This window comes from Schistocerca cancellata, unplaced genomic scaffold (assembly GCF_023864275.1).
Source record: "Schistocerca cancellata isolate TAMUIC-IGC-003103 unplaced genomic scaffold, iqSchCanc2.1 HiC_scaffold_596, whole genome shotgun sequence".
Lineage (NCBI taxonomy): Eukaryota > Metazoa > Arthropoda > Insecta > Orthoptera > Acrididae > Schistocerca > Schistocerca cancellata.
The window spans coordinates 176,473-197,292 of NW_026046608.1; the positions used below are offsets into that span (position 1 = coordinate 176,473).

General features: G+C 54.0%; 48 non-coding genes across 48 annotated transcripts; 38 read left to right on the plus strand and 10 right to left on the minus strand.

Moving 5' to 3' along the window:
* The first annotated feature begins 58 nt into the window (after positions 1-58).
* Trnak-uuu (transfer RNA lysine (anticodon UUU)) lies at positions 59-131 on the plus strand. The gene has a single exon. It is a non-coding gene; the product is annotated as a tRNA-Lys (tRNA).
* Positions 132-270: 139 nt separating this feature from the next.
* Trnas-aga (transfer RNA serine (anticodon AGA)) lies at positions 271-352 on the plus strand. Its single transcript has one exon. It is a non-coding gene; the product is annotated as a tRNA-Ser (tRNA).
* A 277-nt stretch (positions 353-629) lies between these two features.
* Positions 630-701, minus strand: Trnag-ucc (transfer RNA glycine (anticodon UCC)). Its single transcript has one exon. It is a non-coding gene; the product is annotated as a tRNA-Gly (tRNA).
* An 814-nt stretch (positions 702-1,515) lies between these two features.
* Trnam-cau (transfer RNA methionine (anticodon CAU)) lies at positions 1,516-1,588 on the plus strand. The gene has a single exon. It is a non-coding gene; the product is annotated as a tRNA-Met (tRNA).
* Positions 1,589-1,910: 322 nt separating this feature from the next.
* On the plus strand, positions 1,911-1,982 carry Trnae-uuc (transfer RNA glutamic acid (anticodon UUC)). Its single transcript has one exon. It is a non-coding gene; the product is annotated as a tRNA-Glu (tRNA).
* Positions 1,983-2,278: 296 nt separating this feature from the next.
* On the plus strand, positions 2,279-2,351 carry Trnak-uuu (transfer RNA lysine (anticodon UUU)). Its single transcript has one exon. It is a non-coding gene; the product is annotated as a tRNA-Lys (tRNA).
* A 139-nt stretch (positions 2,352-2,490) lies between these two features.
* Positions 2,491-2,572, plus strand: Trnas-aga (transfer RNA serine (anticodon AGA)). The gene has a single exon. It is a non-coding gene; the product is annotated as a tRNA-Ser (tRNA).
* A 277-nt stretch (positions 2,573-2,849) lies between these two features.
* Trnag-ucc (transfer RNA glycine (anticodon UCC)) lies at positions 2,850-2,921 on the minus strand. The gene has a single exon. It is a non-coding gene; the product is annotated as a tRNA-Gly (tRNA).
* An 815-nt stretch (positions 2,922-3,736) lies between these two features.
* Trnam-cau (transfer RNA methionine (anticodon CAU)) lies at positions 3,737-3,809 on the plus strand. The gene has a single exon. It is a non-coding gene; the product is annotated as a tRNA-Met (tRNA).
* Positions 3,810-4,131: 322 nt separating this feature from the next.
* Trnae-uuc (transfer RNA glutamic acid (anticodon UUC)) lies at positions 4,132-4,203 on the plus strand. Its single transcript has one exon. It is a non-coding gene; the product is annotated as a tRNA-Glu (tRNA).
* Positions 4,204-4,499: 296 nt separating this feature from the next.
* On the plus strand, positions 4,500-4,572 carry Trnak-uuu (transfer RNA lysine (anticodon UUU)). Its single transcript has one exon. It is a non-coding gene; the product is annotated as a tRNA-Lys (tRNA).
* A 139-nt stretch (positions 4,573-4,711) lies between these two features.
* Trnas-aga (transfer RNA serine (anticodon AGA)) lies at positions 4,712-4,793 on the plus strand. The gene has a single exon. It is a non-coding gene; the product is annotated as a tRNA-Ser (tRNA).
* A 277-nt stretch (positions 4,794-5,070) lies between these two features.
* Positions 5,071-5,142, minus strand: Trnag-ucc (transfer RNA glycine (anticodon UCC)). Its single transcript has one exon. It is a non-coding gene; the product is annotated as a tRNA-Gly (tRNA).
* Positions 5,143-5,957: 815 nt separating this feature from the next.
* On the plus strand, positions 5,958-6,030 carry Trnam-cau (transfer RNA methionine (anticodon CAU)). The gene has a single exon. It is a non-coding gene; the product is annotated as a tRNA-Met (tRNA).
* Positions 6,031-6,352: 322 nt separating this feature from the next.
* Positions 6,353-6,424, plus strand: Trnae-uuc (transfer RNA glutamic acid (anticodon UUC)). The gene has a single exon. It is a non-coding gene; the product is annotated as a tRNA-Glu (tRNA).
* Positions 6,425-6,720: 296 nt separating this feature from the next.
* Trnak-uuu (transfer RNA lysine (anticodon UUU)) lies at positions 6,721-6,793 on the plus strand. Its single transcript has one exon. It is a non-coding gene; the product is annotated as a tRNA-Lys (tRNA).
* A 139-nt stretch (positions 6,794-6,932) lies between these two features.
* On the plus strand, positions 6,933-7,014 carry Trnas-aga (transfer RNA serine (anticodon AGA)). The gene has a single exon. It is a non-coding gene; the product is annotated as a tRNA-Ser (tRNA).
* A 277-nt stretch (positions 7,015-7,291) lies between these two features.
* Trnag-ucc (transfer RNA glycine (anticodon UCC)) lies at positions 7,292-7,363 on the minus strand. Its single transcript has one exon. It is a non-coding gene; the product is annotated as a tRNA-Gly (tRNA).
* An 815-nt stretch (positions 7,364-8,178) lies between these two features.
* On the plus strand, positions 8,179-8,251 carry Trnam-cau (transfer RNA methionine (anticodon CAU)). The gene has a single exon. It is a non-coding gene; the product is annotated as a tRNA-Met (tRNA).
* Positions 8,252-8,573: 322 nt separating this feature from the next.
* On the plus strand, positions 8,574-8,645 carry Trnae-uuc (transfer RNA glutamic acid (anticodon UUC)). The gene has a single exon. It is a non-coding gene; the product is annotated as a tRNA-Glu (tRNA).
* Positions 8,646-8,941: 296 nt separating this feature from the next.
* Positions 8,942-9,014, plus strand: Trnak-uuu (transfer RNA lysine (anticodon UUU)). The gene has a single exon. It is a non-coding gene; the product is annotated as a tRNA-Lys (tRNA).
* A 139-nt stretch (positions 9,015-9,153) lies between these two features.
* On the plus strand, positions 9,154-9,235 carry Trnas-aga (transfer RNA serine (anticodon AGA)). Its single transcript has one exon. It is a non-coding gene; the product is annotated as a tRNA-Ser (tRNA).
* Positions 9,236-9,512: 277 nt separating this feature from the next.
* Trnag-ucc (transfer RNA glycine (anticodon UCC)) lies at positions 9,513-9,584 on the minus strand. Its single transcript has one exon. It is a non-coding gene; the product is annotated as a tRNA-Gly (tRNA).
* An 815-nt stretch (positions 9,585-10,399) lies between these two features.
* On the plus strand, positions 10,400-10,472 carry Trnam-cau (transfer RNA methionine (anticodon CAU)). The gene has a single exon. It is a non-coding gene; the product is annotated as a tRNA-Met (tRNA).
* Positions 10,473-10,794: 322 nt separating this feature from the next.
* On the plus strand, positions 10,795-10,866 carry Trnae-uuc (transfer RNA glutamic acid (anticodon UUC)). The gene has a single exon. It is a non-coding gene; the product is annotated as a tRNA-Glu (tRNA).
* Positions 10,867-11,162: 296 nt separating this feature from the next.
* Positions 11,163-11,235, plus strand: Trnak-uuu (transfer RNA lysine (anticodon UUU)). The gene has a single exon. It is a non-coding gene; the product is annotated as a tRNA-Lys (tRNA).
* A 139-nt stretch (positions 11,236-11,374) lies between these two features.
* On the plus strand, positions 11,375-11,456 carry Trnas-aga (transfer RNA serine (anticodon AGA)). The gene has a single exon. It is a non-coding gene; the product is annotated as a tRNA-Ser (tRNA).
* Positions 11,457-11,733: 277 nt separating this feature from the next.
* Positions 11,734-11,805, minus strand: Trnag-ucc (transfer RNA glycine (anticodon UCC)). Its single transcript has one exon. It is a non-coding gene; the product is annotated as a tRNA-Gly (tRNA).
* Positions 11,806-12,620: 815 nt separating this feature from the next.
* Positions 12,621-12,693, plus strand: Trnam-cau (transfer RNA methionine (anticodon CAU)). Its single transcript has one exon. It is a non-coding gene; the product is annotated as a tRNA-Met (tRNA).
* Positions 12,694-13,015: 322 nt separating this feature from the next.
* On the plus strand, positions 13,016-13,087 carry Trnae-uuc (transfer RNA glutamic acid (anticodon UUC)). Its single transcript has one exon. It is a non-coding gene; the product is annotated as a tRNA-Glu (tRNA).
* A 296-nt stretch (positions 13,088-13,383) lies between these two features.
* On the plus strand, positions 13,384-13,456 carry Trnak-uuu (transfer RNA lysine (anticodon UUU)). Its single transcript has one exon. It is a non-coding gene; the product is annotated as a tRNA-Lys (tRNA).
* A 139-nt stretch (positions 13,457-13,595) lies between these two features.
* On the plus strand, positions 13,596-13,677 carry Trnas-aga (transfer RNA serine (anticodon AGA)). Its single transcript has one exon. It is a non-coding gene; the product is annotated as a tRNA-Ser (tRNA).
* A 277-nt stretch (positions 13,678-13,954) lies between these two features.
* On the minus strand, positions 13,955-14,026 carry Trnag-ucc (transfer RNA glycine (anticodon UCC)). The gene has a single exon. It is a non-coding gene; the product is annotated as a tRNA-Gly (tRNA).
* Positions 14,027-14,841: 815 nt separating this feature from the next.
* Trnam-cau (transfer RNA methionine (anticodon CAU)) lies at positions 14,842-14,914 on the plus strand. Its single transcript has one exon. It is a non-coding gene; the product is annotated as a tRNA-Met (tRNA).
* A 322-nt stretch (positions 14,915-15,236) lies between these two features.
* On the plus strand, positions 15,237-15,308 carry Trnae-uuc (transfer RNA glutamic acid (anticodon UUC)). Its single transcript has one exon. It is a non-coding gene; the product is annotated as a tRNA-Glu (tRNA).
* A 296-nt stretch (positions 15,309-15,604) lies between these two features.
* On the plus strand, positions 15,605-15,677 carry Trnak-uuu (transfer RNA lysine (anticodon UUU)). The gene has a single exon. It is a non-coding gene; the product is annotated as a tRNA-Lys (tRNA).
* A 139-nt stretch (positions 15,678-15,816) lies between these two features.
* Trnas-aga (transfer RNA serine (anticodon AGA)) lies at positions 15,817-15,898 on the plus strand. Its single transcript has one exon. It is a non-coding gene; the product is annotated as a tRNA-Ser (tRNA).
* Positions 15,899-16,175: 277 nt separating this feature from the next.
* Positions 16,176-16,247, minus strand: Trnag-ucc (transfer RNA glycine (anticodon UCC)). Its single transcript has one exon. It is a non-coding gene; the product is annotated as a tRNA-Gly (tRNA).
* An 815-nt stretch (positions 16,248-17,062) lies between these two features.
* Trnam-cau (transfer RNA methionine (anticodon CAU)) lies at positions 17,063-17,135 on the plus strand. Its single transcript has one exon. It is a non-coding gene; the product is annotated as a tRNA-Met (tRNA).
* A 322-nt stretch (positions 17,136-17,457) lies between these two features.
* Trnae-uuc (transfer RNA glutamic acid (anticodon UUC)) lies at positions 17,458-17,529 on the plus strand. The gene has a single exon. It is a non-coding gene; the product is annotated as a tRNA-Glu (tRNA).
* A 296-nt stretch (positions 17,530-17,825) lies between these two features.
* On the plus strand, positions 17,826-17,898 carry Trnak-uuu (transfer RNA lysine (anticodon UUU)). The gene has a single exon. It is a non-coding gene; the product is annotated as a tRNA-Lys (tRNA).
* A 139-nt stretch (positions 17,899-18,037) lies between these two features.
* Positions 18,038-18,119, plus strand: Trnas-aga (transfer RNA serine (anticodon AGA)). Its single transcript has one exon. It is a non-coding gene; the product is annotated as a tRNA-Ser (tRNA).
* A 278-nt stretch (positions 18,120-18,397) lies between these two features.
* Trnag-ucc (transfer RNA glycine (anticodon UCC)) lies at positions 18,398-18,469 on the minus strand. The gene has a single exon. It is a non-coding gene; the product is annotated as a tRNA-Gly (tRNA).
* An 815-nt stretch (positions 18,470-19,284) lies between these two features.
* Trnam-cau (transfer RNA methionine (anticodon CAU)) lies at positions 19,285-19,357 on the plus strand. Its single transcript has one exon. It is a non-coding gene; the product is annotated as a tRNA-Met (tRNA).
* A 322-nt stretch (positions 19,358-19,679) lies between these two features.
* On the plus strand, positions 19,680-19,751 carry Trnae-uuc (transfer RNA glutamic acid (anticodon UUC)). The gene has a single exon. It is a non-coding gene; the product is annotated as a tRNA-Glu (tRNA).
* Positions 19,752-20,047: 296 nt separating this feature from the next.
* Positions 20,048-20,120, plus strand: Trnak-uuu (transfer RNA lysine (anticodon UUU)). Its single transcript has one exon. It is a non-coding gene; the product is annotated as a tRNA-Lys (tRNA).
* Positions 20,121-20,259: 139 nt separating this feature from the next.
* Positions 20,260-20,341, plus strand: Trnas-aga (transfer RNA serine (anticodon AGA)). The gene has a single exon. It is a non-coding gene; the product is annotated as a tRNA-Ser (tRNA).
* A 277-nt stretch (positions 20,342-20,618) lies between these two features.
* Positions 20,619-20,690, minus strand: Trnag-ucc (transfer RNA glycine (anticodon UCC)). Its single transcript has one exon. It is a non-coding gene; the product is annotated as a tRNA-Gly (tRNA).
* Positions 20,691-20,820: the final 130 nt, after the last annotated feature.

The following is a 20,820-nucleotide window of genomic DNA, read 5'->3' on the forward strand; positions in this document are numbered from 1 at the left end:
ACACACGCGTTCCAGTTATTCACATTGCTTGCAGTCGCTCCATGCACAACAAGCGTGAGCCCGGATAGCTCAGTCGGTAGAGCATTGGGCTTTTAACCTAAGGGTCCAGGGTTCGAATCCCTGTTCGGGCGAAGATTTTAACGCTTCCGTAATGGCTCGTCTCGTAGCGCTGGTAGCCCTGCCGTAATCAGTGCACCGAGTTCGTTTCCTGTCAACATTCTGCGCAGACCGGTTGCATTTTTCACGATTCGAGGGAAGCTTTAGCTACGAGCAGTCGTGGCCGAGTGGTTAAGGCGTCTGACTAGAAATCAGATTCCCTCTGGGAGCGTAGGTTCGAGTCATACCGACTGCGTCGGTTTTTTTAATTTTTTGTTTCAGAAGAGAGAGCAGAAAATTTCGCAGTTTGCCTGTCGTTTTGGTACCTCGCTACACCTCACCTCTCACAGTCGTTTATAGCGCCTGTCCTTTTGATAAGGGCGAATTCCAAGCGTCAGCTTTCGCGTCAGCCGAGCAAAGTCGGGACAAGTCGGGACATACTACAGGATGGCCTGCGTGGAGCGACGACGGAAAGAAAACGTTAATTCAACAGCACGTGGCTCACATACTCATACGCATAGATTTGCGCCCGTTGCGGTGGCCGGGAATCGAACGCGGCTCAACTGCTCGGAAGGCAACTATGCTCACCATTACACTACCACCGCACAGCCGCTGCTCGCAACGCCGCGCTGTGTCGGCTTCCCGCCCGCCGGCAGTGGCCCACGGTGATAGTAGCTGTAGGCGCTTTACGAGGTAGGAGGGTGCATTCGGGCAGCGCCTCCACGCACGCTGCGTCTTTGGGCAAGGCTCGTCGCCGCGGCCGCAACGTTACTCACGCAATAGTGACGAGCGGTCGCTTTGAGGCAGTGTAGTGGGGGACTCCGCGTGTGTAGCACTTTTTTCGGTTGTATCCGACGCGCTGGGTGGCAATCCCACTTTCCCTGCAGACAGCTGCTCGGGAATATGCTCGGGAAGCACGGACGTCATCGGACGTCCGCCCCCAACAAATGCAACTAACAAAATGAGAACAACAACTAAAAAAGTGGTAGGTTGTTCGACTACCACGCGGGCGGCCCGGCTTCGATTCCCGGCCGATGCATCGTTTTGCTGTTCTCGCAATAGTGCTGCCGCGCCGATTGCTCGCTTGAGGTGCGCCAGCCTCAGGAATGTATAGCAGGATTCGCTGTGAGAAGAACCAAACATGCAGCACGCAAGAGACCCTACTTGGACGGCCGCGTGCTGTTACTGAACTCCAGCGTCGGCCTGGCCCTACAGGCCGCTGTGTTCAGGTGCCGCAAGGGCGATGTACTGTAACCTCAGGCAGTGCTGCTTTCCGTCGTTAAAAAAGCTGCGGCAGCAGTTTACTCTAGCAAGTCGGGAAAGCACGCGTAGCGACACAACAGATTCCTGAGAAAGCGCAAACTGTCTATCTCTAATATGTGAGACTTACCAAGATTCCTGGGATGATGGTTGCAACGAGCCTCGGTAGCGCAGTAGGTAGCGCGTAAGTCTCATAATCCTAAGGTCGTGAGTTCGATCCTCACCCGGGGCATTTAATTTGCTGTACATCACGGCTGAATTAACGGCGTTGCTATTGCTAGCGAACGAACTTAATTGTCGTTTGTTATCCACAAGGAGTCCACGCCTCAGCGTCACAATGTTTACTTCCAATTATGGCAAGGTACAACTTTGATCATTCTCCTCCCCTGTTATGAGTGAAATATGATGCAAACAGCAATGAATAGACAGTTTCGAGCTGTGCGCCATGCCAGTCTGCACGCGCAAAAATGCTCGCAAACAGAGAACAACACTGAGTCCGGATTGAGCACGAAATGCGAGAAGAGAGGGAGTAAATCTCACGTTCCTCGAGCAAATCCGGTGTGGTCTAGTGGCTAGGATACCTGGCTTTCACCCAGGAGGCCCGGGTTCGATTCCCGGTACCGGAAGGGAAGTTTTTGCGCACACGACCCTCCATCTTTTGGCCTTCCAACCTTCGTTTGTCGCCCACCTTCCGGAGCTTCAGCCGAACGTAATCGGGGGAAGCAGGCACAGGATGCAATTACTGTCAGCACCGGGATAAAGGGAGAAGAGGCACTGGTCCGCTGTTGGGGTGCTACCAGCGTCAGTGGGAAGTCGGTGAAGTCGCCAGTTGCGCCAGAAGCCAGCAATTACCGTAGTACGCCTACACACGCGTTCCAGTTATTCACATTGCTTGCAGTCGCTCCATGCACAACAAGCGTGAGCCCGGATAGCTCAGTCGGTAGAGCATTAGGCTTTTAACCTAAGGGTCCAGGGTTCGAATCCCTGTTCGGGCGAAGATTTTAACGCTTCCGTAATGGCTCGTCTCGTAGCGCTGGTAGCCCTGCCGTAATCAGTGCACCGAGTTCGTTTCCTGTCAACATTCTGCGCAGACCGGTTGCATTTTTCACGATTCGAGGGAAGCTTTAGCTACGAGCAGTCGTGGCCGAGTAGTTAAGGCGTCTGACTAGAAATCAGATTCCCTCTGGGAGCGTAGGTTCGAGTCCTACCGACTGCGTCGGTTTTTTTTATTTTTTGTTTCAGAAGAGAGAGCAGAAAATTTCGCAGTTTGCCTGTCGTTTTGGTACCTCGCTACACCTCACCTCTCACAGTCGTTTATAGCGCCTGTCCTTTTGATAAGGGCGAATTCCAAGCGTCAGCTTTCGCGTCAGCCGAGCAAAGTCGGGACAAGTCGGGACATACTACAGGATGGCCTGCGTGGAGCGACGACGGAAAGAAAACGTTAATTCAACAGCACGTGGCTCACATACTCATACGCATAGATTTGCGCCCGTTGCGGTGGCCGGGAATCGAACGCGGCTCAACTGCTCGGAAGGCAACTATGCTCACCATTACACTACCACCGCACAGCCGCTGCTCGCAACGCCGCGCTGTGTCGGCTTCCCGCCCGCCGGCAGTGGCCCACGGTGATAGTAGCTGTAGGCGCTTTACGAGGTAGGAGGGTGCATTCGGGCAGCGCCTCCACGCACGCTGCGTCTTTGGGCAAGGCTCGTCGCCGCGGCCGCAACGTTACTCACGCAATAGTGACGAGCGGTCGCTTTGAGGCAGTGTAGTGGGGGACTCCGCGTGTGTAGCACTTTTTTCGGTTGTATCCGACGTCGCTGGGTGGCAATCCCACTTTCCCTGCAGACAGCTGCTCGGGAATATGCTCGGGAAGCACGGACGTCATCGGACGTCCGCCCCCAACAAATGCAACTAACAAAATGAGAACAACAACTAAAAAAGTGGTAGGTTGTTCGACTACCACGCGGGCGGCCCGGCTTCGATTCCCGGCCGATGCATCGTTTTGCTGTTCTCGCAATAGTGCTGCCGCGCCGATTGCTCGCTTGAGGTGCGCCAGCCTCAGGAATGTATAGCAGGATTCGCTGTGAGAAGAACCAAACATGCAGCACGCAAGAGACCCTACTTGGACGGCCGCGTGCTGTTACTGAACTCCAGCGTCGGCCTGGCCCTACAGGCCGCTGTGTTCAGGTGCCGCAAGGGCGATGTACTGTAACCTCAGGCAGTGCTGCTTTCCGTCGTTAAAAAAGCTGCGGCAGCAGTTTACTCTAGCAAGTCGGGAAAGCACGCGTAGCGACACAACAGATTCCTGAGAAAACGCAAACTGTCTATCTCTAATATGTGAGACTTACCAAGATTCCTGGGATGATGGTTGCAACGAGCCTCGGTAGCGCAGTAGGTAGCGCGTAAGTCTCATAATCCTAAGGTCGTGAGTTCGATCCTCACCCGGGGCATTTAATTTGCTGTACATCACGGCTGAATTAACGGCGTTGCTATTGCTAGCGAACGAACTTAATTGTCGTTTGTTATCCACAAGGAGTCCACGCCTCAGCGTCACAATGTTTACTTCCAATTATGGCAAGGTACAACTTTGATCATTCTCCTCCCCTGTTATGAGTGAAATATGATGCAAACAGCAATGAATAGACAGTTTCGAGCTGTGCGCCATGCCAGTCTGCACGCGCAAAAATGCTCGCAAACAGAGAACAACACTGAGTCCGGATTGAGCACGAAATGCGAGAAGAGAGGGAGTAAATCTCACGTTTCTCGAGCAAATCCGGTGTGGTCTAGTGGCTAGGATACCTGGCTTTCACCCAGGAGGCCCGGGTTCGATTCCCGGTACCGGAAGGGAAGTTTTTGCGCACACGACCCTCCATCTTTTGGCCTTCCAACCTTCGTTTGTCGCCCACCTTCCGGAGCTCCAGCCGAACGTAATCGGGGGAAGCAGGCACAGGATGCAATTACTGTCAGCACCGGGATAAAGGGAGAAGAGGCACTGGTCCGCTGTTGGGGTGCTACCAGCGTCAGTGGGAAGTCGGTGAAGTCGCCAGTTGCGCCAGAAGCCAGCAATTACCGTAGTACGCCTACACACGCGTTCCAGTTATTCACATTGCTTGCAGTCGCTCCATGCACAACAAGCGTGAGCCCGGATAGCTCAGTCGGTAGAGCATTAGGCTTTTAACCTAAGGGTCCAGGGTTCGAATCCCTGTTCGGGCGAAGATTTTAACGCTTCCGTAATGGCTCGTCTCGTAGCGCTGGTAGCCCTGCCGTAATCAGTGCACCGAGTTCGTTTCCTGTCAACATTCTGCGCAGACCGGTTGCATTTTTCACGATTCGAGGGAAGCTTTAGCTACGAGCAGTCGTGGCCGAGTGGTTAAGGCGTCTGACTAGAAATCAGATTCCCTCTGGGAGCGTAGGTTCGAGTCCTACCGACTGCGTCGGTTTTTTTAATTTTTTGTTTCAGAAGAGAGAGCAGAAAATTTCGCAGTTTGCCTGTCGTTTTGGTACCTCGCTACACCTCACCTCTCACAGTCGTTTATAGCGCCTGTCCTTTTGATAAGGGCGAATTCCAAGCGTCAGCTTTCGCGTCAGCCGAGCAAAGTCGGGACAAGTCGGGACATACTACAGGATGGCCTGCGTGGAGCGACGACGGAAAGAAAACGTTAATTCAACAGCACGTGGCTCACATACTCATACGCATAGATTTGCGCCCGTTGCGGTGGCCGGGAATCGAACGCGGCTCAACTGCTCGGAAGGCAACTATGCTCACCATTACACTACCACCGCACAGCCGCTGCTCGCAACGCCGCGCTGTGTCGGCTTCCCGCCCGCCGGCAGTGGCCCACGGTGATAGTAGCTGTAGGCGCTTTACGAGGTAGGAGGGTGCATTCGGGCAGCGCCTCCACGCACGCTGCGTCTTTGGGCAAGGCTCGTCGCCGCGGCCGCAACGTTACTCACGCAATAGTGACGAGCGGTCGCTTTGAGGCAGTGTAGTGGGGGACTCCGCGTGTGTAGCACTTTTTTCGGTTGTATCCGACGTCGCTGGGTGGCAATCCCACTTTCCCTGCAGACAGCTGCTCGGGAATATGCTCGGGAAGCACGGACGTCATCGGACGTCCGCCCCCAACAAATGCAACTAACAAAATGAGAACAACAACTAAAAAAGTGGTAGGTTGTTCGACTACCACGCGGGCGGCCCGGCTTCGATTCCCGGCCGATGCATCGTTTTGCTGTTCTCGCAATAGTGCTGCCGCGCCGATTGCTCGCTTGAGGTGCGCCAGCCTCAGGAATGTATAGCAGGATTCGCTGTGAGAAGAACCAAACATGCAGCACGCAAGAGACCCTACTTGGACGGCCGCGTGCTGTTACTGAACTCCAGCGTCGGCCTGGCCCTACAGGCCGCTGTGTTCAGGTGCCGCAAGGGCGATGTACTGTAACCTCAGGCAGTGCTGCTTTCCGTCGTTAAAAAAGCTGCGGCAGCAGTTTACTCTAGCAAGTCGGGAAAGCACGCGTAGCGACACAACAGATTCCTGAGAAAACGCAAACTGTCTATCTCTAATATGTGAGACTTACCAAGATTCCTGGGATGATGGTTGCAACGAGCCTCGGTAGCGCAGTAGGTAGCGCGTAAGTCTCATAATCCTAAGGTCGTGAGTTCGATCCTCACCCGGGGCATTTAATTTGCTGTACATCACGGCTGAATTAACGGCGTTGCTATTGCTAGCGAACGAACTTAATTGTCGTTTGTTATCCACAAGGAGTCCACGCCTCAGCGTCACAATGTTTACTTCCAATTATGGCAAGGTACAACTTTGATCATTCTCCTCCCCTGTTATGAGTGAAATATGATGCAAACAGCAATGAATAGACAGTTTCGAGCTGTGCGCCATGCCAGTCTGCACGCGCAAAAATGCTCGCAAACAGAGAACAACACTGAGTCCGGATTGAGCACGAAATGCGAGAAGAGAGGGAGTAAATCTCACGTTTCTCGAGCAAATCCGGTGTGGTCTAGTGGCTAGGATACCTGGCTTTCACCCAGGAGGCCCGGGTTCGATTCCCGGTACCGGAAGGGAAGTTTTTGCGCACACGACCCTCCATCTTTTGGCCTTCCAACCTTCGTTTGTCGCCCACCTTCCGGAGCTCCAGCCGAACGTAATCGGGGGAAGCAGGCACAGGATGCAATTACTGTCAGCACCGGGATAAAGGGAGAAGAGGCACTGGTCCGCTGTTGGGGTGCTACCAGCGTCAGTGGGAAGTCGGTGAAGTCGCCAGTTGCGCCAGAAGCCAGCAATTACCGTAGTACGCCTACACACGCGTTCCAGTTATTCACATTGCTTGCAGTCGCTCCATGCACAACAAGCGTGAGCCCGGATAGCTCAGTCGGTAGAGCATTAGGCTTTTAACCTAAGGGTCCAGGGTTCGAATCCCTGTTCGGGCGAAGATTTTAACGCTTCCGTAATGGCTCGTCTCGTAGCGCTGGTAGCCCTGCCGTAATCAGTGCACCGAGTTCGTTTCCTGTCAACATTCTGCGCAGACCGGTTGCATTTTTCACGATTCGAGGGAAGCTTTAGCTACGAGCAGTCGTGGCCGAGTGGTTAAGGCGTCTGACTAGAAATCAGATTCCCTCTGGGAGCGTAGGTTCGAGTCCTACCGACTGCGTCGGTTTTTTTAATTTTTTGTTTCAGAAGAGAGAGCAGAAAATTTCGCAGTTTGCCTGTCGTTTTGGTACCTCGCTACACCTCACCTCTCACAGTCGTTTATAGCGCCTGTCCTTTTGATAAGGGCGAATTCCAAGCGTCAGCTTTCGCGTCAGCCGAGCAAAGTCGGGACAAGTCGGGACATACTACAGGATGGCCTGCGTGGAGCGACGACGGAAAGAAAACGTTAATTCAACAGCACGTGGCTCACATACTCATACGCATAGATTTGCGCCCGTTGCGGTGGCCGGGAATCGAACGCGGCTCAACTGCTCGGAAGGCAACTATGCTCACCATTACACTACCACCGCACAGCCGCTGCTCGCAACGCCGCGCTGTGTCGGCTTCCCGCCCGCCGGCAGTGGCCCACGGTGATAGTAGCTGTAGGCGCTTTACGAGGTAGGAGGGTGCATTCGGGCAGCGCCTCCACGCACGCTGCGTCTTTGGGCAAGGCTCGTCGCCGCGGCCGCAACGTTACTCACGCAATAGTGACGAGCGGTCGCTTTGAGGCAGTGTAGTGGGGGACTCCGCGTGTGTAGCACTTTTTTCGGTTGTATCCGACGTCGCTGGGTGGCAATCCCACTTTCCCTGCAGACAGCTGCTCGGGAATATGCTCGGGAAGCACGGACGTCATCGGACGTCCGCCCCCAACAAATGCAACTAACAAAATGAGAACAACAACTAAAAAAGTGGTAGGTTGTTCGACTACCACGCGGGCGGCCCGGCTTCGATTCCCGGCCGATGCATCGTTTTGCTGTTCTCGCAATAGTGCTGCCGCGCCGATTGCTCGCTTGAGGTGCGCCAGCCTCAGGAATGTATAGCAGGATTCGCTGTGAGAAGAACCAAACATGCAGCACGCAAGAGACCCTACTTGGACGGCCGCGTGCTGTTACTGAACTCCAGCGTCGGCCTGGCCCTACAGGCCGCTGTGTTCAGGTGCCGCAAGGGCGATGTACTGTAACCTCAGGCAGTGCTGCTTTCCGTCGTTAAAAAAGCTGCGGCAGCAGTTTACTCTAGCAAGTCGGGAAAGCACGCGTAGCGACACAACAGATTCCTGAGAAAACGCAAACTGTCTATCTCTAATATGTGAGACTTACCAAGATTCCTGGGATGATGGTTGCAACGAGCCTCGGTAGCGCAGTAGGTAGCGCGTAAGTCTCATAATCCTAAGGTCGTGAGTTCGATCCTCACCCGGGGCATTTAATTTGCTGTACATCACGGCTGAATTAACGGCGTTGCTATTGCTAGCGAACGAACTTAATTGTCGTTTGTTATCCACAAGGAGTCCACGCCTCAGCGTCACAATGTTTACTTCCAATTATGGCAAGGTACAACTTTGATCATTCTCCTCCCCTGTTATGAGTGAAATATGATGCAAACAGCAATGAATAGACAGTTTCGAGCTGTGCGCCATGCCAGTCTGCACGCGCAAAAATGCTCGCAAACAGAGAACAACACTGAGTCCGGATTGAGCACGAAATGCGAGAAGAGAGGGAGTAAATCTCACGTTTCTCGAGCAAATCCGGTGTGGTCTAGTGGCTAGGATACCTGGCTTTCACCCAGGAGGCCCGGGTTCGATTCCCGGTACCGGAAGGGAAGTTTTTGCGCACACGACCCTCCATCTTTTGGCCTTCCAACCTTCGTTTGTCGCCCACCTTCCGGAGCTCCAGCCGAACGTAATCGGGGGAAGCAGGCACAGGATGCAATTACTGTCAGCACCGGGATAAAGGGAGAAGAGGCACTGGTCCGCTGTTGGGGTGCTACCAGCGTCAGTGGGAAGTCGGTGAAGTCGCCAGTTGCGCCAGAAGCCAGCAATTACCGTAGTACGCCTACACACGCGTTCCAGTTATTCACATTGCTTGCAGTCGCTCCATGCACAACAAGCGTGAGCCCGGATAGCTCAGTCGGTAGAGCATTAGGCTTTTAACCTAAGGGTCCAGGGTTCGAATCCCTGTTCGGGCGAAGATTTTAACGCTTCCGTAATGGCTCGTCTCGTAGCGCTGGTAGCCCTGCCGTAATCAGTGCACCGAGTTCGTTTCCTGTCAACATTCTGCGCAGACCGGTTGCATTTTTCACGATTCGAGGGAAGCTTTAGCTACGAGCAGTCGTGGCCGAGTGGTTAAGGCGTCTGACTAGAAATCAGATTCCCTCTGGGAGCGTAGGTTCGAGTCCTACCGACTGCGTCGGTTTTTTTAATTTTTTGTTTCAGAAGAGAGAGCAGAAAATTTCGCAGTTTGCCTGTCGTTTTGGTACCTCGCTACACCTCACCTCTCACAGTCGTTTATAGCGCCTGTCCTTTTGATAAGGGCGAATTCCAAGCGTCAGCTTTCGCGTCAGCCGAGCAAAGTCGGGACAAGTCGGGACATACTACAGGATGGCCTGCGTGGAGCGACGACGGAAAGAAAACGTTAATTCAACAGCACGTGGCTCACATACTCATACGCATAGATTTGCGCCCGTTGCGGTGGCCGGGAATCGAACGCGGCTCAACTGCTCGGAAGGCAACTATGCTCACCATTACACTACCACCGCACAGCCGCTGCTCGCAACGCCGCGCTGTGTCGGCTTCCCGCCCGCCGGCAGTGGCCCACGGTGATAGTAGCTGTAGGCGCTTTACGAGGTAGGAGGGTGCATTCGGGCAGCGCCTCCACGCACGCTGCGTCTTTGGGCAAGGCTCGTCGCCGCGGCCGCAACGTTACTCACGCAATAGTGACGAGCGGTCGCTTTGAGGCAGTGTAGTGGGGGACTCCGCGTGTGTAGCACTTTTTTCGGTTGTATCCGACGTCGCTGGGTGGCAATCCCACTTTCCCTGCAGACAGCTGCTCGGGAATATGCTCGGGAAGCACGGACGTCATCGGACGTCCGCCCCCAACAAATGCAACTAACAAAATGAGAACAACAACTAAAAAAGTGGTAGGTTGTTCGACTACCACGCGGGCGGCCCGGCTTCGATTCCCGGCCGATGCATCGTTTTGCTGTTCTCGCAATAGTGCTGCCGCGCCGATTGCTCGCTTGAGGTGCGCCAGCCTCAGGAATGTATAGCAGGATTCGCTGTGAGAAGAACCAAACATGCAGCACGCAAGAGACCCTACTTGGACGGCCGCGTGCTGTTACTGAACTCCAGCGTCGGCCTGGCCCTACAGGCCGCTGTGTTCAGGTGCCGCAAGGGCGATGTACTGTAACCTCAGGCAGTGCTGCTTTCCGTCGTTAAAAAAGCTGCGGCAGCAGTTTACTCTAGCAAGTCGGGAAAGCACGCGTAGCGACACAACAGATTCCTGAGAAAACGCAAACTGTCTATCTCTAATATGTGAGACTTACCAAGATTCCTGGGATGATGGTTGCAACGAGCCTCGGTAGCGCAGTAGGTAGCGCGTAAGTCTCATAATCCTAAGGTCGTGAGTTCGATCCTCACCCGGGGCATTTAATTTGCTGTACATCACGGCTGAATTAACGGCGTTGCTATTGCTAGCGAACGAACTTAATTGTCGTTTGTTATCCACAAGGAGTCCACGCCTCAGCGTCACAATGTTTACTTCCAATTATGGCAAGGTACAACTTTGATCATTCTCCTCCCCTGTTATGAGTGAAATATGATGCAAACAGCAATGAATAGACAGTTTCGAGCTGTGCGCCATGCCAGTCTGCACGCGCAAAAATGCTCGCAAACAGAGAACAACACTGAGTCCGGATTGAGCACGAAATGCGAGAAGAGAGGGAGTAAATCTCACGTTTCTCGAGCAAATCCGGTGTGGTCTAGTGGCTAGGATACCTGGCTTTCACCCAGGAGGCCCGGGTTCGATTCCCGGTACCGGAAGGGAAGTTTTTGCGCACACGACCCTCCATCTTTTGGCCTTCCAACCTTCGTTTGTCGCCCACCTTCCGGAGCTCCAGCCGAACGTAATCGGGGGAAGCAGGCACAGGATGCAATTACTGTCAGCACCGGGATAAAGGGAGAAGAGGCACTGGTCCGCTGTTGGGGTGCTACCAGCGTCAGTGGGAAGTCGGTGAAGTCGCCAGTTGCGCCAGAAGCCAGCAATTACCGTAGTACGCCTACACACGCGTTCCAGTTATTCACATTGCTTGCAGTCGCTCCATGCACAACAAGCGTGAGCCCGGATAGCTCAGTCGGTAGAGCATTAGGCTTTTAACCTAAGGGTCCAGGGTTCGAATCCCTGTTCGGGCGAAGATTTTAACGCTTCCGTAATGGCTCGTCTCGTAGCGCTGGTAGCCCTGCCGTAATCAGTGCACCGAGTTCGTTTCCTGTCAACATTCTGCGCAGACCGGTTGCATTTTTCACGATTCGAGGGAAGCTTTAGCTACGAGCAGTCGTGGCCGAGTGGTTAAGGCGTCTGACTAGAAATCAGATTCCCTCTGGGAGCGTAGGTTCGAGTCCTACCGACTGCGTCGGTTTTTTTAATTTTTTGTTTCAGAAGAGAGAGCAGAAAATTTCGCAGTTTGCCTGTCGTTTTGGTACCTCGCTACACCTCACCTCTCACAGTCGTTTATAGCGCCTGTCCTTTTGATAAGGGCGAATTCCAAGCGTCAGCTTTCGCGTCAGCCGAGCAAAGTCGGGACAAGTCGGGACATACTACAGGATGGCCTGCGTGGAGCGACGACGGAAAGAAAACGTTAATTCAACAGCACGTGGCTCACATACTCATACGCATAGATTTGCGCCCGTTGCGGTGGCCGGGAATCGAACGCGGCTCAACTGCTCGGAAGGCAACTATGCTCACCATTACACTACCACCGCACAGCCGCTGCTCGCAACGCCGCGCTGTGTCGGCTTCCCGCCCGCCGGCAGTGGCCCACGGTGATAGTAGCTGTAGGCGCTTTACGAGGTAGGAGGGTGCATTCGGGCAGCGCCTCCACGCACGCTGCGTCTTTGGGCAAGGCTCGTCGCCGCGGCCGCAACGTTACTCACGCAATAGTGACGAGCGGTCGCTTTGAGGCAGTGTAGTGGGGGACTCCGCGTGTGTAGCACTTTTTTCGGTTGTATCCGACGTCGCTGGGTGGCAATCCCACTTTCCCTGCAGACAGCTGCTCGGGAATATGCTCGGGAAGCACGGACGTCATCGGACGTCCGCCCCCAACAAATGCAACTAACAAAATGAGAACAACAACTAAAAAAGTGGTAGGTTGTTCGACTACCACGCGGGCGGCCCGGCTTCGATTCCCGGCCGATGCATCGTTTTGCTGTTCTCGCAATAGTGCTGCCGCGCCGATTGCTCGCTTGAGGTGCGCCAGCCTCAGGAATGTATAGCAGGATTCGCTGTGAGAAGAACCAAACATGCAGCACGCAAGAGACCCTACTTGGACGGCCGCGTGCTGTTACTGAACTCCAGCGTCGGCCTGGCCCTACAGGCCGCTGTGTTCAGGTGCCGCAAGGGCGATGTACTGTAACCTCAGGCAGTGCTGCTTTCCGTCGTTAAAAAAGCTGCGGCAGCAGTTTACTCTAGCAAGTCGGGAAAGCACGCGTAGCGACACAACAGATTCCTGAGAAAACGCAAACTGTCTATCTCTAATATGTGAGACTTACCAAGATTCCTGGGATGATGGTTGCAACGAGCCTCGGTAGCGCAGTAGGTAGCGCGTAAGTCTCATAATCCTAAGGTCGTGAGTTCGATCCTCACCCGGGGCATTTAATTTGCTGTACATCACGGCTGAATTAACGGCGTTGCTATTGCTAGCGAACGAACTTAATTGTCGTTTGTTATCCACAAGGAGTCCACGCCTCAGCGTCACAATGTTTACTTCCAATTATGGCAAGGTACAACTTTGATCATTCTCCTCCCCTGTTATGAGTGAAATATGATGCAAACAGCAATGAATAGACAGTTTCGAGCTGTGCGCCATGCCAGTCTGCACGCGCAAAAATGCTCGCAAACAGAGAACAACACTGAGTCCGGATTGAGCACGAAATGCGAGAAGAGAGGGAGTAAATCTCACGTTTCTCGAGCAAATCCGGTGTGGTCTAGTGGCTAGGATACCTGGCTTTCACCCAGGAGGCCCGGGTTCGATTCCCGGTACCGGAAGGGAAGTTTTTGCGCACACGACCCTCCATCTTTTGGCCTTCCAACCTTCGTTTGTCGCCCACCTTCCGGAGCTCCAGCCGAACGTAATCGGGGGAAGCAGGCACAGGATGCAATTACTGTCAGCACCGGGATAAAGGGAGAAGAGGCACTGGTCCGCTGTTGGGGTGCTACCAGCGTCAGTGGGAAGTCGGTGAAGTCGCCAGTTGCGCCAGAAGCCAGCAATTACCGTAGTACGCCTACACACGCGTTCCAGTTATTCACATTGCTTGCAGTCGCTCCATGCACAACAAGCGTGAGCCCGGATAGCTCAGTCGGTAGAGCATTAGGCTTTTAACCTAAGGGTCCAGGGTTCGAATCCCTGTTCGGGCGAAGATTTTAACGCTTCCGTAATGGCTCGTCTCGTAGCGCTGGTAGCCCTGCCGTAATCAGTGCACCGAGTTCGTTTCCTGTCAACATTCTGCGCAGACCGGTTGCATTTTTCACGATTCGAGGGAAGCTTTAGCTACGAGCAGTCGTGGCCGAGTGGTTAAGGCGTCTGACTAGAAATCAGATTCCCTCTGGGAGCGTAGGTTCGAGTCCTACCGACTGCGTCGGTTTTTTTAATTTTTTGTTTCAGAAGAGAGAGCAGAAAATTTCGCAGTTTGCCTGTCGTTTTGGTACCTCGCTACACCTCACCTCTCACAGTCGTTTATAGCGCCTGTCCTTTTGATAAGGGCGAATTCCAAGCGTCAGCTTTCGCGTCAGCCGAGCAAAGTCGGGACAAGTCGGGACATACTACAGGATGGCCTGCGTGGAGCGACGACGGAAAGAAAACGTTAATTCAACAGCACGTGGCTCACATACTCATACGCATAGATTTGCGCCCGTTGCGGTGGCCGGGAATCGAACGCGGCTCAACTGCTCGGAAGGCAACTATGCTCACCATTACACTACCACCGCACAGCCGCTGCTCGCAACGCCGCGCTGTGTCGGCTTCCCGCCCGCCGGCAGTGGCCCACGGTGATAGTAGCTGTAGGCGCTTTACGAGGTAGGAGGGTGCATTCGGGCAGCGCCTCCACGCACGCTGCGTCTTTGGGCAAGGCTCGTCGCCGCGGCCGCAACGTTACTCACGCAATAGTGACGAGCGGTCGCTTTGAGGCAGTGTAGTGGGGGACTCCGCGTGTGTAGCACTTTTTTCGGTTGTATCCGACGTCGCTGGGTGGCAATCCCACTTTCCCTGCAGACAGCTGCTCGGGAATATGCTCGGGAAGCACGGACGTCATCGGACGTCCGCCCCCAACAAATGCAACTAACAAAATGAGAACAACAACTAAAAAAGTGGTAGGTTGTTCGACTACCACGCGGGCGGCCCGGCTTCGATTCCCGGCCGATGCATCGTTTTGCTGTTCTCGCAATAGTGCTGCCGCGCCGATTGCTCGCTTGAGGTGCGCCAGCCTCAGGAATGTATAGCAGGATTCGCTGTGAGAAGAACCAAACATGCAGCACGCAAGAGACCCTACTTGGACGGCCGCGTGCTGTTACTGAACTCCAGCGTCGGCCTGGCCCTACAGGCCGCTGTGTTCAGGTGCCGCAAGGGCGATGTACTGTAACCTCAGGCAGTGCTGCTTTCCGTCGTTAAAAAAGCTGCGGCAGCAGTTTACTCTAGCAAGTCGGGAAAGCACGCGTAGCGACACAACAGATTCCTGAGAAAACGCAAACTGTCTATCTCTAATATGTGAGACTTACCAAGATTCCTGGGATGATGGTTGCAACGAGCCTCGGTAGCGCAGTAGGTAGCGCGTAAGTCTCATAATCCTAAGGTCGTGAGTTCGATCCTCACCCGGGGCATTTAATTTGCTGTACATCACGGCTGAATTAACGGCGTTGCTATTGCTAGCGAACGAACTTAATTGTCGTTTGTTATCCACAAGGAGTCCACGCCTCAGCGTCACAATGTTTACTTCCAATTATGGCAAGGTACAACTTTGATCATTCTCCTCCCCTGTTATGAGTGAAATATGATGCAAACAGCAATGAATAGACAGTTTCGAGCTGTGCGCCATGCCACTCTGCACGCGCAAAAATGCTCGCAAACAGAGAACAACACTGAGTCCGGATTGAGCACGAAATGCGAGAAGAGAGGGAGTAAATCTCACGTTTCTCGAGCAAATCCGGTGTGGTCTAGTGGCTAGGATACCTGGCTTTCACCCAGGAGGCCCGGGTTCGATTCCCGGTACCGGAAGGGAAGTTTTTGCGCACACGACCCTCCATCTTTTGGCCTTCCAACCTTCGTTTGTCGCCCACCTTCCGGAGCTCCAGCCGAACGTAATCGGGGGAAGCAGGCACAGGATGCAATTACTGTCAGCACCGGGATAAAGGGAGAAGAGGCACTGGTCCGCTGTTGGGGTGCTACCAGCGTCAGTGGGAAGTCGGTGAAGTCGCCAGTTGCGCCAGAAGCCAGCAATTACCGTAGTACGCCTACACACGCGTTCCAGTTATTCACATTGCTTGCAGTCGCTCCATGCACAACAAGCGTGAGCCCGGATAGCTCAGTCGGTAGAGCATTAGGCTTTTAACCTAAGGGTCCAGGGTTCGAATCCCTGTTCGGGCGAAGATTTTAACGCTTCCGTAATGGCTCGTCTCGTAGCGCTGGTAGCCCTGCCGTAATCAGTGCACCGAGTTCGTTTCCTGTCAACATTCTGCGCAGACCGGTTGCATTTTTCACGATTCGAGGGAAGCTTTAGCTACGAGCAGTCGTGGCCGAGTGGTTAAGGCGTCTGACTAGAAATCAGATTCCCTCTGGGAGCGTAGGTTCGAGTCCTACCGACTGCGTCGGTTTTTTTTATTTTTTGTTTCAGAAGAGAGAGCAGAAAATTTCGCAGTTTGCCTGTCGTTTTGGTACCTCGCTACACCTCACCTCTCACAGTCGTTTATAGCGCCTGTCCTTTTGATAAGGGCGAATTCCAAGCGTCAGCTTTCGCGTCAGCCGAGCAAAGTCGGGACAAGTCGGGACATACTACAGGATGGCCTGCGTGGAGCGACGACGGAAAGAAAACGTTAATTCAACAGCACGTGGCTCACATACTCATACGCATAGATTTGCGCCCGTTGCGGTGGCCGGGAATCGAACGCGGCTCAACTGCTCGGAAGGCAACTATGCTCACCATTACACTACCACCGCACAGCCGCTGCTCGCAACGCCGCGCTGTGTCGGCTTCCCGCCCGCCGGCAGTGGCCCACGGTGATAGTAGCTGTAGGCGCTTTACGAGGTAGGAGGGTGCATTCGGGCAGCGCCTCCACGCACGCTGCGTCTTTGGGCAAGGCTCGTCGCCGCGGCCGCAACGTTACTCACGCAATAGTGACGAGCGGTCGCTTTGAGGCAGTGTAGTGGGGGACTCCGCGTGTGTAGCACTTTTTTCGGTTGTATCCGACGTCGCTGGGTGGCAATCCCACTTTCCCTGCAGACAGCTGCTCGGGAATATGCTCGGGAAGCACGGACGTCATCGGACGTCCGCCCCCAACAAATGCAACTAACAAAATGAGAACAACAACTAAAAAAGTGGTAGGTTGTTCGACTACCACGCGGGCGGCCCGGCTTCGATTCCCGGCCGATGCATCGTTTTGCTGTTCTCGCAATAGTGCTGCCGCGCCGATTGCTCGCTTGAGGTGCGCCAGCCTCAGGAATGTATAGCAGGATTCGCTGTGAGAAGAACCAAACATGCAGCACGCAAGAGACCCTACTTGGACGGCCGCGTGCTGTTACTGAACTCCAGCGTCGGCCTGGCCCTACAGGCCGCTGTGTTCAGGTGCCGCAAGGGCGATGTACTGTAACCTCAGGCAGTGCTGCTTTCCGTCGTTAAAAAAGCTGCGGCAGCAGTTTACTCTAGCAAGTCGGGAAAGCACGCGTAGCGACACAACAGATTCCTGAGAAAGCGCAAACTGTCTATCTCTAATATGTGAGACTTACCAAGATTCCTGGGATGATGGTTGCAACGAGCCTCGGTAGCGCAGTAGGTAGCGCGTAAGTCTCATAATCCTAAGGTCGTGAGTTCGATCCTCACCCGGGGCATTTAATTTGCTGTACATCACGGCTGAATTAACGGCGTTGCTATTGCTAGCGAACGAACTTAATTGTCGTTTGTTATCCACAAGGAGTCCACGCCTCAGCGTCACAATGTTTACTTCCAATTATGGCAAGGTACAACTTTGATCATTCTCCTCCCCTGTTATGAGTGAAATATGATGCAAACAGCAATGAATAGACAGTTTCGAGCTGTGCGCCATGCCACTCTGCACGCGCAAAAATGCTCGCAAACAGAGAACAACACTGAGTCCGGATTGAGCACGAAATGCGAGAAGAGAGGGAGTAAATCTCACGTTTCTCGAGCAAATCCGGTGTGGTCTAGTGGCTAGGATACCTGGCTTTCACCCAGGAGGCCCGGGTTCGATTCCCGGTACCGGAAGGGAAGTTTTTGCGCACACGACCCTCCATCTTTTGGCCTTCCAACCTTCGTTTGTCGCCCACCTTCCGGAGCTTCAGCCGAACGTAATCGGGGGAAGCAGGCACAGGATGCAATTACTGTCAGCACCGGGATAAAGGGAGAAGAGGCACTGGTCCGCTGTTGGGGTGCTACCAGCGTCAGTGGGAAGTCGGTGAAGTCGCCAGTTGCGCCAGAAGCCAGCAATTACCGTAGTACGCCTACACACGCGTTCCAGTTATTCACATTGCTTGCAGTCGCTCCATGCACAACAAGCGTGAGCCCGGATAGCTCAGTCGGTAGAGCATTAGGCTTTTAACCTAAGGGTCCAGGGTTCGAATCCCTGTTCGGGCGAAGATTTTAACGCTTCCGTAATGGCTCGTCTCGTAGCGCTGGTAGCCCTGCCGTAATCAGTGCACCGAGTTCGTTTCCTGTCAACATTCTGCGCAGACCGGTTGCATTTTTCACGATTCGAGGGAAGCTTTAGCTACGAGCAGTCGTGGCCGAGTGGTTAAGGCGTCTGACTAGAAATCAGATTCCCTCTGGGAGCGTATGTTCGAGTCCTACCGACTGCGTCGGTTTTTTTTTATTTTTTGTTTCAGAAGAGAGAGCAGAAAATTTCGCAGTTTGCCTGTCGTTTTGGTACCTCGCTACACCTCACCTCTCACAGTCGTTTATAGCGCCTGTCCTTTTGATAAGGGCGAATTCCAAGCGTCAGCTTTCGCGTCAGCCGAGCAAAGTCGGGACAAGTCGGGACATACTACAGGATGGCCTGCGTGGAGCGACGACGGAAAGAAAACGTTAATTCAACAGCACGTGGTTCACATACTCATACGCATAGATTTGCGCCCGTTGCGGTGGCCGGGAATCGAACGCGGCTCAACTGCTCGGAAGGCAACTATGCTCACCATTACACTACCACCGCACAGCCGCTGCTCGCAACGCCGCGCTGTGTCGGCTTCCCGCCCGCCGGCAGTGGCCCACGGTGATAGTAGCTGTAGGCGCTTTACGAGGTAGGAGGGTGCATTCGGGCAGCGCCTCCACGCACGCTGCGTCTTTGGGCAAGGCTCGTCGCCGCGGCCGCAACGTTACTCACGCAATAGTGACGAGCGGTCGCTTTGAGGCAGTGTAGTGGGGGACTCCGCGTGTGTAGCACTTTTTTCGGTTGTATCCGACGTCGCTGGGTGGCAATCCCACTTTCCCTGCAGACAGCTGCTCGGGAATATGCTCGGGAAGCACGGACGTCATCGGACGTCCGCCCCCAACAAATGCAACTAACAAAATGAGAACAACAACTAAAAAAGTGGTAGGTTGTTCGACTACCACGCGGGCGGCCCGGCTTCGATTCCCGGCCGATGCATCGTTTTGCTGTTCTCGCAATAGTGCTGCCGCGCCGATTGCTCGCTTGAGGTGCGCCAGCCTCAGGAATGTATAGCAGGATTCGCTGTGAGAAGAACCAAACATGCAGCACGCAAGAGACCCTACTTGGACGGCCGCGTGCTGTTACTGAACTCCAGCGTCGGCCTGGCCCTACAGGCCGCTGTGTTCAGGTGCCGCAAGGGCGATGTACTGTAACCTCAGGCAGTGCTGCTTTCCGTCGTTAAAAAAGCTGCGGCAGCAGTTTACTCTAGCAAGTCGGGAAAGCACGCGTAGCGACACAACAGATTCCTGAGAAAGCGCAAACTGTCTATCTCTAATATGTGAGACTTACCAAGATTCCTGGGATGATGGTTGCAACGAGCCTCGGTAGCGCAGTAGGTAGCGCGTAAGTCTCATAATCCTAAGGTCGTGAGTTCGATCCTCACCCGGGGCATTTAATTTGCTGTACATCACGGCTGAATTAACGGCGTTGCTATTGCTAGCGAACGAACTTAATTGTCGTTTGTTATCCACAAGGAGTCCACGCCTCAGCGTCACAATGTTTACTTCCAATTATGGCAAGGTACAACTTTGATCATTCTCCTCCCCTGTTATGAGTGAAATATGATGCAAACAGCAATGAATAGACAGTTTCGAGCTGTGCGCCATGCCAGTCTGCACGCGCAAAAATGCTCGCAAACAGAGAACAACACTGAGTCCGGATTGAGCACGAAATGCGAGAAGAGAGGGAGTAAATCTCACGTTTCTCGAGCAAATCCGGTGTGGTCTAGTGGCTAGGATACCTGGCTTTCACCCAGGAGGCCCGGGTTCGATTCCCGGTACCGGAAGGGAAGTTTTTGCGCACACGACCCTCCATCTTTTGGCCTTCCAACCTTCGTTTGTCGCCCACCTTCCGGAGCTTCAGCCGAACGTAATCGGGGGAAGCAGGCACAGGATGCAATTACTGTCAGCACCGGGATAAAGGGAGAAGAGGCACTGGTCCGCTGTTGGGGTGCTACCAGCGTCAGTGGGAAGTCGGTGAAGTCGCCAGTTGCGCCAGAAGCCAGCAATTACCGTAGTACGCCTACACACGCGTTCCAGTTATTCACATTGCTTGCAGTCGCTCCATGCACAACAAGCGTGAGCCCGGATAGCTCAGTCGGTAGAGCATTAGGCTTTTAACCTAAGGGTCCAGGGTTCGAATCCCTGTTCGGGCGAAGATTTTAACGCTTCCGTAATGGCTCGTCTCGTAGCGCTGGTAGCCCTGCCGTAATCAGTGCACCGAGTTCGTTTCCTGTCAACATTCTGCGCAGACCGGTTGCATTTTTCACGATTCGAGGGAAGCTTTAGCTACGAGCAGTCGTGGCCGAGTGGTTAAGGCGTCTGACTAGAAATCAGATTCCCTCTGGGAGCGTAGGTTCGAGTCCTACCGACTGCGTCGGTTTTTTTTATTTTTTGTTTCAGAAGAGAGAGCAGAAAATTTCGCAGTTTGCCTGTCGTTTTGGTACCTCGCTACACCTCACCTCTCACAGTCGTTTATAGCGCCTGTCCTTTTGATAAGGGCGAATTCCAAGCGTCAGCTTTCGCGTCAGCCGAGCAAAGTCGGGACAAGTCGGGACATACTACAGGATGGCCTGCGTGGAGCGACGACGGAAAGAAAACGTTAATTCAACAGCACGTGGCTCACATACTCATACGCATAGATTTGCGCCCGTTGCGGTGGCCGGGAATCGAACGCGGCTCAACTGCTCGGAAGGCAACTATGCTCACCATTACACTACCACCGCACAGCCGCTGCTCGCAACGCCGCGCTGTGTCGGCTTCCCGCCCGCCGGCAGTGGCCCACGGTGATAGTAGCTGTAGGCGCTTTACGAGGTAGGAGGGTGCATTCGGGCAGCGCCTCCACGCACGCTGCGT